The sequence below is a fragment of the Desmodus rotundus genome, chromosome 3 (assembly GCF_022682495.2).
Source record: "Desmodus rotundus isolate HL8 chromosome 3, HLdesRot8A.1, whole genome shotgun sequence".
Classification (NCBI taxonomy): Eukaryota; Metazoa; Chordata; class Mammalia; order Chiroptera; family Phyllostomidae; genus Desmodus; species Desmodus rotundus.
Window position 1 is genome coordinate 13,841,176 of NC_071389.1, and position 16,030 is coordinate 13,857,205.

Genomic DNA, 16,030 nt, shown 5'->3' on the forward strand with positions numbered 1-16,030 from the left:
ATCAACGGTACTTGAAAAACAAAAAATTATTTTAAAAAACAATATGCATGACATCTTTATCCATGTTATCTCCATCGGCCTTTAAAGAAACTATAAATACTAGGTCTCAAAAGGCAAGCAAGGAAACAATACATTTGATTCATTAGACTATCTCACAGGTATACAACTATTCAAATTTCTTAAAGAATAAATTAATATAAAAGTATCAGTAATTTCAAGATTATGTTAAAAGCAATTTCAATACCTCTCTATGATGGAGGACTGCTAAAATAGTATTTTTCTGCTCTTAATTCTCCCAGACTAATTTTATTTTAAGCTTCATTTTGTTTGAGTGACTGTGAACTTCATTTTTTTGTTACTGTTCTTTAGAGAAATAGGAAGAGAGAAAAAGAGAGAGAGAGAAGCATCAGTGTGTTGGTCCACTTGTGTAGACATTCACTGGCTGACTCTTGTATGCACCCTAACCGGGGACAGACCTTGCAGCCCTGGTGTAGCAGGACAACACTCCAACCAACTGAGCTACCCGTCCAGGGCCCCGGGATAATTTTTTTTTTATCCATGTAACTCTTAGGGTGAAAAGGCTGACACTCTTATCCTCCCCGCGCTCCTCCCCCGCCATATGACAGATGAACAAACACACTAAGAGACTTGTGAACCTTTCAGGAAACTAGAAATAGAGACAGGACAGAATCCAGTAATCCCATCGCTGAGCTTCAGGGGGGTTTTCACCTCACTAAAGAAACCTTACTTTCCTAAAGAAACCTTACCTAACAAAGAACCAAGAGTATGAGCGTAAGCAAGAACGAAATTGGAAAGAAAGGATTTAAGAACTTTCAAGCACTTTGGAAGCACTATTGATAAACAATTGGTAAGACTAGCTTGCAATTGAGGCATCCATTTAAAAGCGGGCCCCCAAGGACCTCCACCTGGCTCTGCTGTTTCTCTTCTAACAAGCGGTCTATAATTAGAGACTAGGCTTCTCTGCAATTGGCCCACATTTGTGGGGTTTAGCAAAAGAACCAGGAATAAAAACGTGGTAACTCGCCTGCTTTGGGAAAGCTGGCCGAATCAGGAAAAGCATCCCTTTAACCTCTTGAAGTCTATGACTAGGGTACCACGGTGCCACAAGGATAAAAGCAGGTGATTTCGAATATAATTAAACAGCCAGTCACAGCAACTACCCTTAGGCGAAAAAGGAACCCAAAGTGATTTTATTACCTAATTGAATCTCCACAGTAACCCTATCAGGTAAATAATACTGTGTCTACTTTATAAATGAGGAAGAATAAGGGCTCAAAGTCATATGTAGCTAGCAAAGTGGCAGCTGATTAAGTCAAATTTCACCCAGGTATTCGTGCCCCTAATTTTCCTCTCTCCTCTCCATTATACCACCGCTCTAAGGAATTCTCTCTCAAACCTTACCCTCAAGAAAGCCAGTCCTGACCCACAGCACCAACATCACAAACCTAACATAAGATGATGGGTAGTTCATTCATTCATTCATTCACTCGTTTGTTCATTCATTCATTCATTCAAATATCATCCTCTGAGTTTAAACACTGGAGATAAAACAGTGAGTAGAAAGACCTGCTTTTCATGGTATTTGCTGTATAGTGCAACAGAAAAACACTGATGAAAGATCATACTATTAAATTTAAATTGTATGAAATACAACCAAAAGAAACTGACCTCCCGCTAGTGCTGAGAACGTTCCAAAGGGAAGAGGAAGCGTGGTGAGCTTGAGGAACTCCAGCAGATCTGTGTGACCACAGCAGGGAGGTCACCCAGACACGTGAGGAGACACATGGAGAGAGCCATACCATGCAAACCCTTGGAGGCCAATTACAGATTTGAGTCTTTATTCAAAGAACTACAGGAAGTCATTCAGGTGTTAAATAAGGCTAAAATGTGTACTTCTCAAAAAGATCACTCTGGCTTTGGTATGGACAATATACGGAAAGAGGTAAAAATGATGACGAGATCAGTGAAGAGTCCAGTTCTGTGGTCCAGGAAAGATGACAGAAGTAACAGCTAACGATGCTGGGTGCCTACAGGGCACATACTGTGCACCAAGCACCCTTCTAGGCACTTACATGAATTAATCTTTCTTTCCCAATCCTTATCTGAGCATATATTTTTATTGACTTTAGAGAGAGACAGAAACTGCCTCCTGGCCACACCCTGACTGGGGATCAACCCTACAACCCAGGCATGTGCCCTGGCTGGAGATACAACCCTCTGGTGTAGGTGACGATGCTCCAAACAGCTGAGCCACCCCTCCAGGGCCATGAATTAATTTTTATGACAACTCCGCAACAGTTATTATCCCCATGTTAAAAATAAAAAAACTAATTTAATGGAATTATTGATTCAGGCCCCCACCTTCACGTTCTCACTTTCTTCATAATCAGGACCTTGTAAACACTTTTAATTCACTTACCCTCCCCACCCCTTCTTCATATTCAACTAGTAAAACTTCAATCCTCGGTATATCAAACTAACAACCTCTCCAGGCCTACACCAAAGCAGCTAAGTTATAAACTAAGTTGTGTCTCTAAAGAAAATACAACTACACTGACTGGATGTTTTTCTTTTTTTTTGTAAGAGTTTATTTCAGCCAAACTGATGACATGCCAGGGAGCAAGATTTCAAATGCTCTTCATGGAGCCCCGGCCAGTGCGGCTCAGTTGGTTGGGCATCGGGCTGCAAACCAGAAGGCCGCTGGTTTGATTCCCAGTCAGGGCACATGCCTGGGTTGCAGGTTCAGTCCCCTGGGGCACATCCAGAAGGCAACCAATTGATGCTTCTGTCTCAAATAGATGTTTCTTGCCCTCTCTTTCTTCCTCCATTCTCCTCTCTCTAAAATAAATAAAATATTTTTTAAAAATGTTCTTCATTGACTAGGCATTTTAAATTTCCCACCACAAATTTCAAACAGGTCCCTCGATGCTGCCGGCAATCCTGCTACATTTCCCCTAGTTGGTTCACTTCCCTACTGCCCAAAATGACTCTTTCACGTTTCTCTCAATAAACCTCCAGTCCTTATCACTTAATAACTGTGCCACCAAGATGCAACGTTCATACCACCGACTCCCTAACTCCAAATTCAACAACGTAACGGCAGTCTGCTTTCCCTACTGTCAGAATAAGTCTTTCTTGGCATGTAAAGTACAACCTTTCTTATCTCTAATGGATCCAATTCCCTCTTATTTCATATGCAATTATCCCCTCTCTTACATCATCATTTTTCTCTCTTTAGAGACTCATGCCCATCAGCATACAAACATCCCGCTTTAAGTGTGGTCCAGAAACCAGCACTGGCTCACAAGCCATTAGAAGTACTGAAATTGAGATTAAGCATTTAGACACTTTTGTAGCAAGATGGCACTGCTACAACATCCAAGCAGATGAACAGTGAACCTATAAAGCATGGTCTGAACCAGTAAGGGTGTTGATGAACTCCCACAGAGTCACAGAAGGAGCTAGCTACGTACAAATCAGACGTAATAGTACCACACATAGGTCCCAGACAGCTTAGGAACAAATTGGTCCTGCATCGCAGACAGTGCGAAGCCACCCTCCAGAACAGTGCTGCTCAAACTTGAATGTGCATACGAGTCAGCTGGGGAATCTCATTAAAACAAGGTTCTGATTCGGTAAGTTTGGGGTGGGACCCGAGAGTCTGCATTTCGAAAAAATTCCCAGTTGATCCAGAGGCCACATCTGAGACTCAACATTCTAGAATGTCCCATCTTAAGAAAAAGAGAGAGGTGGGGGGGAGCAAAAAGAATAAACTCCCTCTTGATCTCATGCCTCCTTCCAGCTACGTCAGCCCCAACGTCTCTGCTTCTCTTTATGGCAAAGCCTCTTGAAAAAGTTGTCTGCACTCTTCATGTTTTTACTTCTCATCCCCTCGGTTCACTGCAGTCCGGCCTCTTCCGCCAACACTCCACCACAACTGCTCATCAGAGTCTCAATATTGCCAAATTCCGTGGTCACTCCTTTGACCTCTAAAGAGCATTTAATGCAAATAACCACGCCTTCTCCATCAAAACCCTTCCTTCCTTGGTTCCAGGACATCCTACCTTCCCTTGGTGCTGGCAGGAACATAAGACAGGGCTGTGCATTCGAGAGGGCCTGAGTTACAAATGTTTCTGAGTCCATTTTAATTTCAAAGCATATTTTAGGGGAGTCATTGTTATTTCTACCCCTAGGAAGAAGTTTCTTTCCATTCCATGGCCTCCAGAGAACTTCCCTTTTTCTCCATTCTACACTCCCTTTCCTCTCTGCCTGCTGCCCAGGCAGCACTCATGGTCTCGGGAGCCAGGGAATCTGGGTTTTTTGGGTTCTTCTCACTATAATTCAGGAATATAGAGCGTAGGTGATTAAACATCACAATCTCAGTTTCTTCAAGTGTATTTAGAGATTATAATATTTAAACTTCATGGGGCTGATATAAGGATCATATGAAAATATACATTAAGTGCCAAGCACATTAAGGCCTGGCATAAAACATATTGTATAAATGTTAATTCAATTTTATTCTCATCACCATTCCAATTAAGCCTTACATTCCCTGCACACTTTTATTTTGTTTCACTTTCCCCATCTAAGTGTACCAGGAAGCCCTTGAGAAAGAAATGTTGAGAAATTAACTTGCCCAGTTCCAGCAGAAATAATTTTTTTAAATACAAAGAGGAACGGGTAGGTGGGTGGGTGGTACCAGAGGTGTAACCCGGCAGCATCTGAAAAGGCAGGGAGGATACCCGAGGCAGAAGAATGGGTCAGGCTCCCTGTCAGGTTCTCTATGCCTCCCCCCAGTCAAGTTCCATCCTGTGGCTCTGGCTTTTAATCTCTTTATCTCATTCTTGGAGTAAGTCATGCTTAACACAGGTCTCAAGTCAATCTCTTCAGTAGTAAAAACAAAACAATACTCACACACATACTGGGCAAGTACAAAGGGCAATGGGATCCTGAGTCCCAGCCTTGTCTCTCCAATTTACCGGTTCTGTGACCCTTGTAAAATTACAGTAACTCGGAGAAGTTTCCTCATTTGGGAGGCAGAAATGACAGGATGTCTTGACTTACAATATTGTAGAGAGCAAACAGAATAATGTATGTGAAAGTACTTTACACACCACGAACATGATTAATGCTATGTTACAGGCACACACACAGCCACCTTTGGCCAGTTCAGGCATAAGTTTTACTGAGAAAAGTCCTCAGCTCTGGGGTGCTCTACTCCGTGCTCCAAGGCGACCTGTTTCCAACTCAAGTCCTCCTGTCCCTGAAGCTGAAAATGTTGTATTCTTTCTCATTGCACTTGATTCCCTTTTCTTTTTATTTTAAAGATTTTATTTACTTATTTTTAGAAAGAGGGGAAGGGAGGGAGAAAGAGAGGGAGGGAAACAGCAGTGTGTGGTTGCCTCTCATGTGCCCCCCACCAGGGACCTGGCCTGCAACCCAGGCATGGTCCCCACACCACCTAACAGAGATTTGTTCGCAACAGCAAGTACTCACAAAGTATTGGTTAAATCGACTCAAGGCTAATTTCCAATTTTTTGCACTGACTGTCCATACCACATGGTCTATAGCAGGGGTGTCAAACTCATTTTCACCAGGGGCCACATCAGCCTCACGGGTACCTTCGAAGGACTGAAATAATTTTAGGACTGTGTAAATGTAACTACTCCTTAACTGTTGAGGAGTTGAAATTACATTCGGCCCTCTGAAGGCACCCATGAGGCTGATGTGGCCCCCGGGGAAAATGAGTTTGACACCCCTGGTCTACAGTGTTCTACAAGAAAGGAACTTCAACAGGGAAGAAGTCGTATCTTCCTGCCAGAGTCTGATTTTTAGGTTAAAGAATCAACCTTAGGCCCAGGCTGGTGTGGCTCAGCTGGTGGGAGTGTCATCCCATAACCGAAGGGTTGTGGGACTCGATTCCCAGTCAGGGCACGTACCTAGGTTCTGGGTCCAATCCTGGGTCCAGGTGCGTATGATCCCTAGTTCGGGCACACATGGAGGCAATCAATCAATGTCTCTCTCTCACATCGATGTTTCTCTTTCTCTCTCTCCCCTGCCCCCTTTCTTCACTCTCTAAAAAAAAGCAATGAAAAAATTGTTCTCAGGTGAGGATTTTAAAAACTATTTAAAAAAGAATCAACCTTTGAAGTTCCTACTAAACAAGATTTGCACAGTGAAGTGAAACAAATACAAACTTAGCAACTATTCCCATACTCTTCCTCGGGATATGCAGCCCTTGCTACTGCCACATCCTCCTCCTACTATACAAGATGCCCACAGTCTGCCCTGGCTGGTGTGGCTCAGTGGATTGAGTGCCGGCCTGCAAACCAAGAGGTCGCCAGTTGGATGCCCACTCAGGGCACATGCCTGGGTTGTGGGCCAGGTCCCCAGTAGGGAGTGCGTAAGAGGCAACCACACATTGATGTTTCTCTCCCTCTCTTTCTCCCTCCCTTCCCCTCTTTCTAAAAAATAAATAAAATCTCTTTAAAAAGAAGTCCACAATCTAATCTGACCTGATACCTTCGATTACCCTCAAATTACTTATATTCTATTGCCTACTCCCCTTCACCCTCTCTTTAAGAAGATTCCTGAGATATAGACTCTTAAGAGTTTTAAGCTCTGCCTATGTATTAGAAAAACCTTGGGAGCTTTCACAAGTATCACTACTATCAGACAACTAACCCAATTTCTACGATGCGTCAAACCCACCTAAAACAACCACAAACTGTCTTATCGGCATCTACCCGAAGCTGAACGTGTGACCCCGAAACTCTATTCTCCCAAGAGACGAGCGTGTGTGTCCACCAAAAGACATACACGTGACTACGAATGTACACGGGAGCTTGTCGCAGAGCCGTAACTGTCCCAACTGTCCATCAACAGTGAGTAAATAATTGTGGTACATCCAAACAATGAAATATCACATCCTACTGCACACAATATGAATGAACATCCAGATATGGTGATAAGCAAAAAACTCGAGACCCAAAAGAGTGCCTGCTATTCTACTTGATTCTATTTATATGAAGTTCAAGAACAGGTAAACTAATCACTGGAGACAGGAGTCAGAATAAGTGGTTACTTGGGCAGCCGGTATTGATGAGGAAGTAGCCTGAGGGAGCCTTCTGGAGTTCTGGAAATCCATGAATTGATCTCATGTCTGTCTGTCTGTCTGTCTGTCTTTCTCTTTATTTATTTATTTTTAGAGAGAGGGGAAGGAAGGGAGAACAAGACGGGGAGAAACACCGGTCAGTTGACTCTTAGGGACCAAACCCGCAACCTGGGCATGTGCCCTGACCTGGAAGAGAACTGGTGACCATTCACTTTGCAGGACGACACGTAGCCAGCGGAGCCACCTGGTCAAGGGCTCGTGCATATATTGATGTGAGTGGTCTTCACATGACTGTATAAATAAAAACTCACTGAGTATCTTCTGAAAATTGTGTGTGTAATGTATAAACATCTATGGAAGAAAAAATCAGAATCTTAGGTATCATTATTTCATAAAAGCACTAAAAACAATTCTATTGTACGACCAATGCTAAGAACCATTCTTCTACCTCAGCAAGACTCCCAGGTCTTCCTACTTCCATTCTGTTGCAATAGTAACTGTGAGACAAAGTAGTAAGAACAGAAGCTTGAAAAGGTGGTGGATCAGGGAGAGAGGCACCTCTGAAATGAGAGAAGGTCCTGGGTGAGGGAGGAAAGTCAAGGTTGATGCTGCCAAAACAGCTGGAAGACACAGTGGGGTAGGTACTCTGAGGACCCAGATTTCAGTTCTAGCTCTACTACTGACTAGCTTTGGTCCTGACGTGAGGCAAACAGGCGGCTTCCTTTCTCCAGGCCTCACAGCTGGCAAACAAGATCTCTCAGCATGTAAACAAAGTCTGGAGAGGAAGTTGAAGGAATCAAGTAAGAACAGGTCCTTTTGAAAGGCCCTAGGTTTACCTCTAGCACAGCACTTATCATTCTGTATCATTAATTACCTATTTGTTTATCTCTCCCCACGAACCTGGAGCTCTTAAAAGGCCAGGATTATGTATTTCATCCTGAATCCCAGCACATGCGTAGAAGGTGGCACATAGTAATAAACGGTTCAGTAAGCGCTCAATGGCTAAATAGCTGCAAATTATGAATGCCTTGTTTGGGTTCTTGTAAGGATAAATATATAGATCTATAAGAAAGAATAATTCATCTCCCACATGTACACCCCTTTCAAATAACAGTGAACATTATTTTCCTTATTAACACCAACTAAAGGAAGTCAAAGTTCCAGGATACCCAGAATCATCAAAAGGCTCCTCAGAGATGTCCTACCGGAGGCCTCAAAAGTCCAGGCCGCCTCAGCCCTAAATAATATACCTCCTGGTAATAATAACTACCGCTTATATATTATTATTATTTCATAATACAAAGTGCTTTCACCACCACAATCTCAATCAATGCTCACAACTCTATGAGGAGGTATTATCAAATCCATTTTATAGGCGGAGAAACAGAGGTTCACATTTAAATAGTGTGCTGACCTAAGGTGAAAGAACTAAAGGAGGACTTCCATAGGTGGCCTCTTCCTTCAGAGCCCAGGGGGAGAAACCGAACATCACCGCCCGACCCCCCTGGCCTTCCCAAAGGAAAAGGATCAGGCACTAGCTGCTTTGCTTTGGAGCTGACTACCCATTAAGTTCTCCTTGTTCTCAGCCCAGGGTATTCAAGCAAAATATAAGGCCAGCCCGAGGAGAAAATTCCCCAAACTTCGAACGACCACACTCAAAGCTGCTGGCTAATATCCTGGTGTAAAGCTAAAGAAATAAAAGCAAAACTTGCTCCAGCAGAGAGCTGTAAACCTTCTGACCAAGCAGCACTCAGGTAATTAGTTATGTACAGCGGACTTAGTTCGTACCTGGTTTTATTGTTTCTTCAATCGCCTGTACTGTCTCTTGTTTTCCCCACACCACTGCCAATTCTGCAAAGGTCGCATCTTAGGAAGACCCATCTCCCTCAAGTGAGCAGATAGCATCCCAGCCAGAATAAACCACTACACCTGTTTTACTGACCTAGTAATTTGTATAAACTGACTTTCCCAAAATTCAAAATTATAATACTTCAAGTAATCAACAAGTTGGCGTTCTTCGGCAGAATTAACACATATAAATCTAAAGTCTCGAAGGAACAAACACCAAAGGACACTGGCACCTACCGTAATGCCAGGCACACATTTGGGTGGGCACTCAATAAAGGTGTGCTGAAGGAATGGTAACGAGAGCTTTAGATCCAGTAACAATCACTTAAGGCAGAGTAAAATAACTGAGAAGCAAGAGATGGGTAGAGAATCCAAGTGAATTGGGAAAACGCCAATCAGATTCTCAGGCAGTTCCACCCAAAGCACTGCTTGGTGTCCCAAAGGGGAACACTGGATTTAAGCACCGCAATGCACCTACACCGGAGATCTACAGCCCAAGAGCAGGCCCTAAGGCAGGGATCCTTCACACAGGTCCTCTCTCCTCCAGGAGCATCTCAAGCAGCAGCAGCTCACCCCCTTTATTCCACACTACCAGTTATTCCACACTACCAATCCACGCCCCGAGAGGCCCGGCCACAGGACTGCAGGAGTTAAGCCAGGCAGTAAGCACTAAAAGTTAGGAGGAAATTAGCGTGCTACCTGATACTTTTCTGGCACAAGCCTAAACCGATTAGTTTAGGTTACAAACATAACTGCAAGATTCCACTGCGCTGATGAAACTACTCTTTTTGTACAAACTAAAAATAACCTATTTATCTAATCAAGCACATTCCTCAAATACTTTTGTTCTGTCAGCAACCCAAAGTTCCATTTCCTCAAATTCTTATCTAGAGTGTTTTATTAGATCCAAGCCGCCCCAAGTCCCCCAAGCTTCCCCGCTCCTCACCCTAATCCTGCAGACATATAGCAAGAGACCTAAACCCCTTGCTCCAGGTTGCAAAGTTTCTTTTCCAATAGCAAACATGGACAAAGCTTTGTGGCTCTTGCCTTGTGTAGAGACACAACCGGAGGGCTGAGCTGCAGCAAAGAATAACGAAAAGCGGAGAAAAAATGAAGGACAAGTCAGGGCATGATCAGGAAGTCAGCTAAACGCTTTTCACTCAGACAGGAATGGAAGGAACCCCACCCACTTCGAAGAAAAGAGCGTAAGGGTAAACGGTTTCCAGTATGGACAGAGCCAGACTGTACTTTACCACCTTCCAATACAGCCAGCGAGCCCGCGCAGGGGACAGATTCATAATCAAAGAGCTGTGAACACCCTACGAGAATCACTAGACTACTCTAGGGTGGAAGGGACAATTTCAAGGGAAACAAACCCTTCTAGTCATAAAGAGCTGAGACAGGCTCAAGTCATAGCAGCAGGTTCCAAGGAAGCTAGAAATCCCGTCCTCAGCAGCTCTCCCTGCTCTCAGGCCCACCCTGGGGTAAGCCAGCACTCCTTGTCCGAAGGTAGAAACTGACTATGGACTTTGAACTTCTTTATGGCCCCTTGTTCTTTGCAATAGCATCAGGAGGATCCACAACAGGGTGCCGCCCGATACGTCAGCAATTTTCAATCTTTGCCATCACATGGCACACATAAACTACTTACTAAAATTCTGTGGCACACCATAAAATATATATATTTGCCCATAAAACCAAAAAAATAGGTATAATTTTGATTCATTAGCAACGAATGGCTATTGATGTGTGTGGCTGTTGTCACTGTTTTTTATTGGACAATCTAATAGAAAAGAGGTCAGTGGCCCTTACGAAATAGTCAGGTATTGCGTGTTTTAAAAATTCTTATGACACACCAGCTGAAAATTGCTGCCCTATGTAATAGATCTGACAGAGCATCTGCTACTCTAGAATGACGTGGGACACACATTACTGTCTTTCTCACAGCTTTCAAGTCTTCTACCACTTTATTTTTTTACCTTTTACTGTTTCTTTAAGACAAAAATAAACACTGGCTTATTTATAACATCCATACTCTCGGAATCATTCCTCCAGGGGGAAAAAAGTAGCCTGAGACCACCCAAGGTAGGTTGTGGTAAAAGTTCCAGTGCAGAATCTATTCTGTGTCAGAGCCAACTGCAAGCTGTGGCCAGTCCCGGCTTCATGGAGCCAGAGAGTATCAGAGCAGAGGAGCTCCTTGGGGCCTCACTACCCAGGTCCAGCCGTTCATTTTAAAGATAGCGGAAGTAAGGCCCAAAGAGAGGAAATGGAGGTTTGGAGCAAGGCTGGACCTAAGAATCCAAACTCTCAACCCAAGCCTCTTAGGCCACACTATACCTCTCATAAGACTAAGTTTACCTGAGTGAAGTGGCTGAGGAAAGGAAGGGAAAAGAAAGTAAATACAGGGTGGGCAAACGGAGGTTTACGGTTGTGAGTATGCAAAACTGTCCTTTCTCGTATTATTTGTTAGTTATATTATCTTCCATACAAACAACTGTAAACCAACCTCTGCCCCACCCTGTATATGGTACCAAGAAAAGAGGCCAACGCCTTGTGACCTCTCCTCCTCTGCTGCTCTGCAGTGTGACTCAGAGACGGTTACTGCTCTCCCACATGCCTTCATTTCAAGTTTTTCTCTTAAATTTTACATAATTTTTACTAAAAGCAAGATGTAAATTGCCACTCACACCCTAATATGGCCTCCCAATCACTGAAAAGGCAAAATCAAAAACAGCTAACAGGATGGAATGACTGTAAGAAGCCCTCGAACAGAAAAGATAACATCCTTTGGGAGAAAGGGACACATTTTTAAAAGATTACTCAACCGGATGGCCCCATTGAAGGAAACCACATAACCAGGCTTCTTCACATTCTAGCACCAAGGCCTTGAAGAAAACTTCAGTTCTGTGAATCTTGGTTTCTTTAACAGTAAAATGAAAAGTATAGCCTTTCAATCATCCTAAGGCCCTTTCAAGTTCTAAAAGGCTCAACCTCTTTCCAAGAAAGGAAGACACTAGCCCTAGCAGTACCCAAAATGCCAAGGTAGAAAAGTCCTAAGTAAGCTTGGCCACTGGCCTGGAGATGGGCCCCGGCAGACAGGCCAGAAAGCCTGCTGGCCTTCCCAGAACCTGCCAGTGACCAGGGGCCCCACTGAAGTTAAACACGGGCAAACGCTGCATACTCTCTCCAACAGCGAGACAGCTGGGATGATGGTGACACCGTAAAGGATCTGGTTGGATCATCTACAGATGATTTAACTTTGCCACTGCTGATTGCTTCCATCCCCTCCCTGACCAAATTAGTGTTTATTGATTGTCTACTACTAAATATAGTAAATACCTTCTCAGTATCTTCATTCTGTTTTCCCTTTCATTTAGCATTTTGCATACCACAGATTTAAAGACCTATGAAAAGATAAAAAATCTTAAACACAGTAACTAGAACTTTCAACTCACAGAAAATAAAAGACTACTGCATGTAAGCGAGCTCTTTTCTAAAACGTATCCGTCCACGTAGCCCATTCAGCATTCTCCTTGCAGAGGCCGCTCCTTCCCAGGAACGTGGCTGACGGTGAAAATGCAAAATAACGGAAGCAAAGAGGACAGAAGTTTCATTTTCTGTTGTCTCATCAATACATCTTAATATGGAGGCTACAATATATCAGAAATTAAAGCCAAAAATTAAATCGAGCAAAAGGAAATGCAAGCTACAATGTAAATTATGAAAAGTAATGGATCTTAAATAAGCAGGTACTTGCCTGCCCACCCGCTAAGCCTGGGATAAATAGGATTTCTGTCAACAAGATTACAGACAGTAATTTTCAAACCTCCGTACGGATATGGAGTAACTTGTTAAAATTCCAGATTGCCAGATACCATCCTCAAACTATGTGCAACTGATAGATGTGCATTTATGTTCTGGTAGAGATAGTCCAAAGACTATACTACGGTTAAAAATGATGTGACAGGAACAACGGTTAGGTCTCCTGGACCCCTGGAGTGGTGTAACCTCCAGAATACATTCGAAAGTTGGCAGACAGGCTGATTTTCAACTGCACCAGACCCACTGTCCCTACCGTAGACACTTGAGAATTAATAGGGGCTATTTGCAATCATTTAACAAGGCAAACCTCCCTTGCACCTCCAAAAGCAACTTCTAAAATCAGTGCTACCTCCACTCCCCCGAAGACCCTTCTCGGGGTTACTAAAACACATCACTTGGGCTCCTGCTCTTAGAAGGTCACTCACTGGCTTTATTCTGGGCTCTGTTCATTTGTTACTTCTCAGAGAAGTCTTCCGTATCATCCCATCTAAAAGTGAGATCCTATCTAAAAATAAGCACCCCTTCTCTAACTTGCTACTTGCTTCTCCTGTTTTATTTCTCCCGTGGCATTAGTGAGTACTCCCTGAGATTCATGGTATTTTATATTTATTTACACTTTCCCTCACTGGAACGTAAACTCTACAGTATTAGAAAAAGGCTTTCCCATCACTGCCACTGTATTCCTAGCATCGGAACAGTACACAGCACAGAGTGAGGCTTGCTAAATGTCTACAGATGAATAAAGCACTCTTTCAGCAAACAAAGTAAGTTCTTGGTCTTCCATCCTATTCAGTTCATCTGCTTATTCACTGTCGCCGAATGTTTCACCCTGGGTGGCAATTCTTCCTTCTGATGGTTACATCATGCAGGAAACTAAATCTAGGTGCCAAGCCAGAGCGCCACCCTGCCACTGGACTTTCACTCGTCTGTGGTAACTCAAGATATTTCCTCCCCACTAAACTGCAACAGAGGTGAAAGGTCCATCCTACAGGTGTTTCTAAATAACATATACTTTACAGCAATGACTTGGCTTCTACTACGCGAGGAGTCGAATGCAATGTTGGCAAACACGGTGTGAGAGCTGCAAGTTTCAACAAAAGCAGACCCAGTATGCTGGCAGCCTGTACCACTTCACTCCTTCATCGGGTCACCCAGACACCCTCTGTCGATGCGCAGCCGCCTCTCGCCACACACCTCTGTCTATGTATTTGCTCATGCACAATACTATCTCATAAGGCACATACTATGCTTTATGTACATCACCCCAATCCTCAAAACAGTCCTTCCTACAAAACAGGCGTTATTATCACCGTTCTATAGATGAGGAATTCGAAGCTCCAAGAAGTGGAAAGCCCTGGGTTGGCCAAAATGTTCGTTACATTTTTTTTCTGTACAATGGCTCTAGTAGTGCTTCGTATCTTTAACTTCTTTCCAAACAATTTTGTTAGATTATATTATGACAGCTGTCATATTAGCATGGATTTAAAAAAAAACATCACAATTGGTACATTTTTGTCCAGACATTTTAATATTGAAGATGGAAGAAAATATACATTTTCAGTGTCCCATAGTACACTGAAAAATAAGAAGCATACCATAGTACGCTTTTTTATTTCAAGAAAGGAAAAAAACAACTGGAATGCAAAAAAAGATTTGTGCAATGTATGGAGAAGGTGCTGTGACTGAACGATTGTGTCAAAAGTGATTGGTGAAGTTTCTTGGTACTATTGACATTTTGACCAAGTCATTCTTTGCCGTGGGGCTGTCCTGTGCATTGGAAGGTGTTTAGCTGCACTCCGGGCCTCTGCCCACTAGAAGCCAACAGCGGGACAGAGCTGACACATTCAAAATATCCAAGTCAATAAAGCTTTGGTGAAAATTAAAAATGTGTCTTTTATTCTATGGAAAAATCTAAATGGACTTTTTGGCCAATCCAATAATTTGTAACTAATAAATAAGTAGCAGGCTGGGGTTCAAATTCAGGTCTACTTGAGTTTAATTCTTGCCTTTTTCACTGTAACACTTTTATTTCTAAGACTCCCCCCATCTCCTACCCTCTGTGCTACAACTGCCACTCAAAGACATCCGATAAACGTTTGCTGATTCCATGAGAAATAAATAGGATATTTTAATTCAAACTCAAGAATCTGCCTAAGATCAAATTCCTCAGTTCACCTTTAGTTTTAAAAAAAACTCAGCTCTGTCTGCTGTGACTCAGTGGAGTGAGCACCAGCCTGCGAACCAAAGGGTTGCCAGTTCGATTCCCAGTCAGGGCACATGCCTGGTTGCGGCCAGGTCCCCAGTGAGGGAAGCACAAGAGGCAACCACACATTGATGTTTCTCCCTCTCCTTTCCCTTCTTTCGAAAAATAAATAAAATATTTTTTAAAAAAAATTTTTAAATCAAGACCTGACTGGTAATTGGCCCAGTTGGTTGGGCTTCATCCCACGAAGCAAAAGGCTGCCACCAGTTCGATTCCCAATCAGGGTACGTGCCTGGGTTGCAGACCAGATCCCCAATTGGGGGCGTGTGAGAGTAAACCAATAGATGTATCTCTCCAGCAACAATGTCTGTCTCCCTCTCTTACGTCCTCTCTAAAAATAAATTTTAAAAAATATACTCTTTAAAATAGTCTATATATCTCATTGGTCCTAATTAATGCCATAAAGTGCATTTTATGAATGAGATTGGTAAGGAATGATTAAAATCTTTTTAAAGCCAGTAGGGTTTAGGTAGGTGAGAGAGAGTGAGTGAGTGACTTTAAGAGTTAGCCGGTTAGTTAAGGAGCGATCGGGATCGTGTATATGTATATGTGGTTGTTTTTTAAATAATGATCAAGATCAGAAAATCTCATCATCAGTCTCACCATTATTTTTAGCCCTCAAATGTAAATGAGCATTGCCCTATCAAAATTCAGATTATAAAGATGACAACGAGATTTGGAATCTTGCAACACAAATTTTAGTATCAGCATAGTTTTCTTTTAGTTCCAACATTTCCCTCAAACCATCTCTCAACATCAAAATCCTCCAACTCCTCATCATCTACTAAACATACAAATCCCACCCCATGAAATACTCAGGAAATAAGAGCACTTAAAAAAATTTTTTTTCCTGGTTCATTCCTTTTCTGCATTTACTTCTGTGTCTGTACACAAACCATGTACCAGAATCACAATTCAGTTTTACATCTGCAAGTGATCAAGGCTGTCAGAATCTCAAA

At 42.8% G+C, this 16,030-nt stretch overlaps 1 protein-coding gene across 9 annotated transcripts in view; it reads right to left on the minus strand.

The window, feature by feature from the left end:
* Window positions 1–16,030, minus strand: part of LUZP1 (leucine zipper protein 1) — a 74,680-nt gene that overhangs the window by 34,496 nt on the left and 24,154 nt on the right. For 2 of the 9 annotated variants that reach the window (XM_053919904.2, XM_053919905.2), the window contains one exon: window positions 5,964–6,099. The exons of 2 other annotated variants lie outside the window; for them this stretch is intronic. The gene's annotated coding sequence lies outside the window, so the exon portion shown is untranslated. Of the gene's footprint in view, window positions 1–5,963; window positions 6,100–9,223; window positions 9,419–9,932; window positions 9,956–10,242; window positions 10,266–10,362; window positions 10,471–16,030 lie in introns of those variants that run through there. 5 more of the 9 variants (XM_053919907.1, XM_045190646.3, XM_045190647.2 and 2 more) reach the window with 5 other exon arrangements.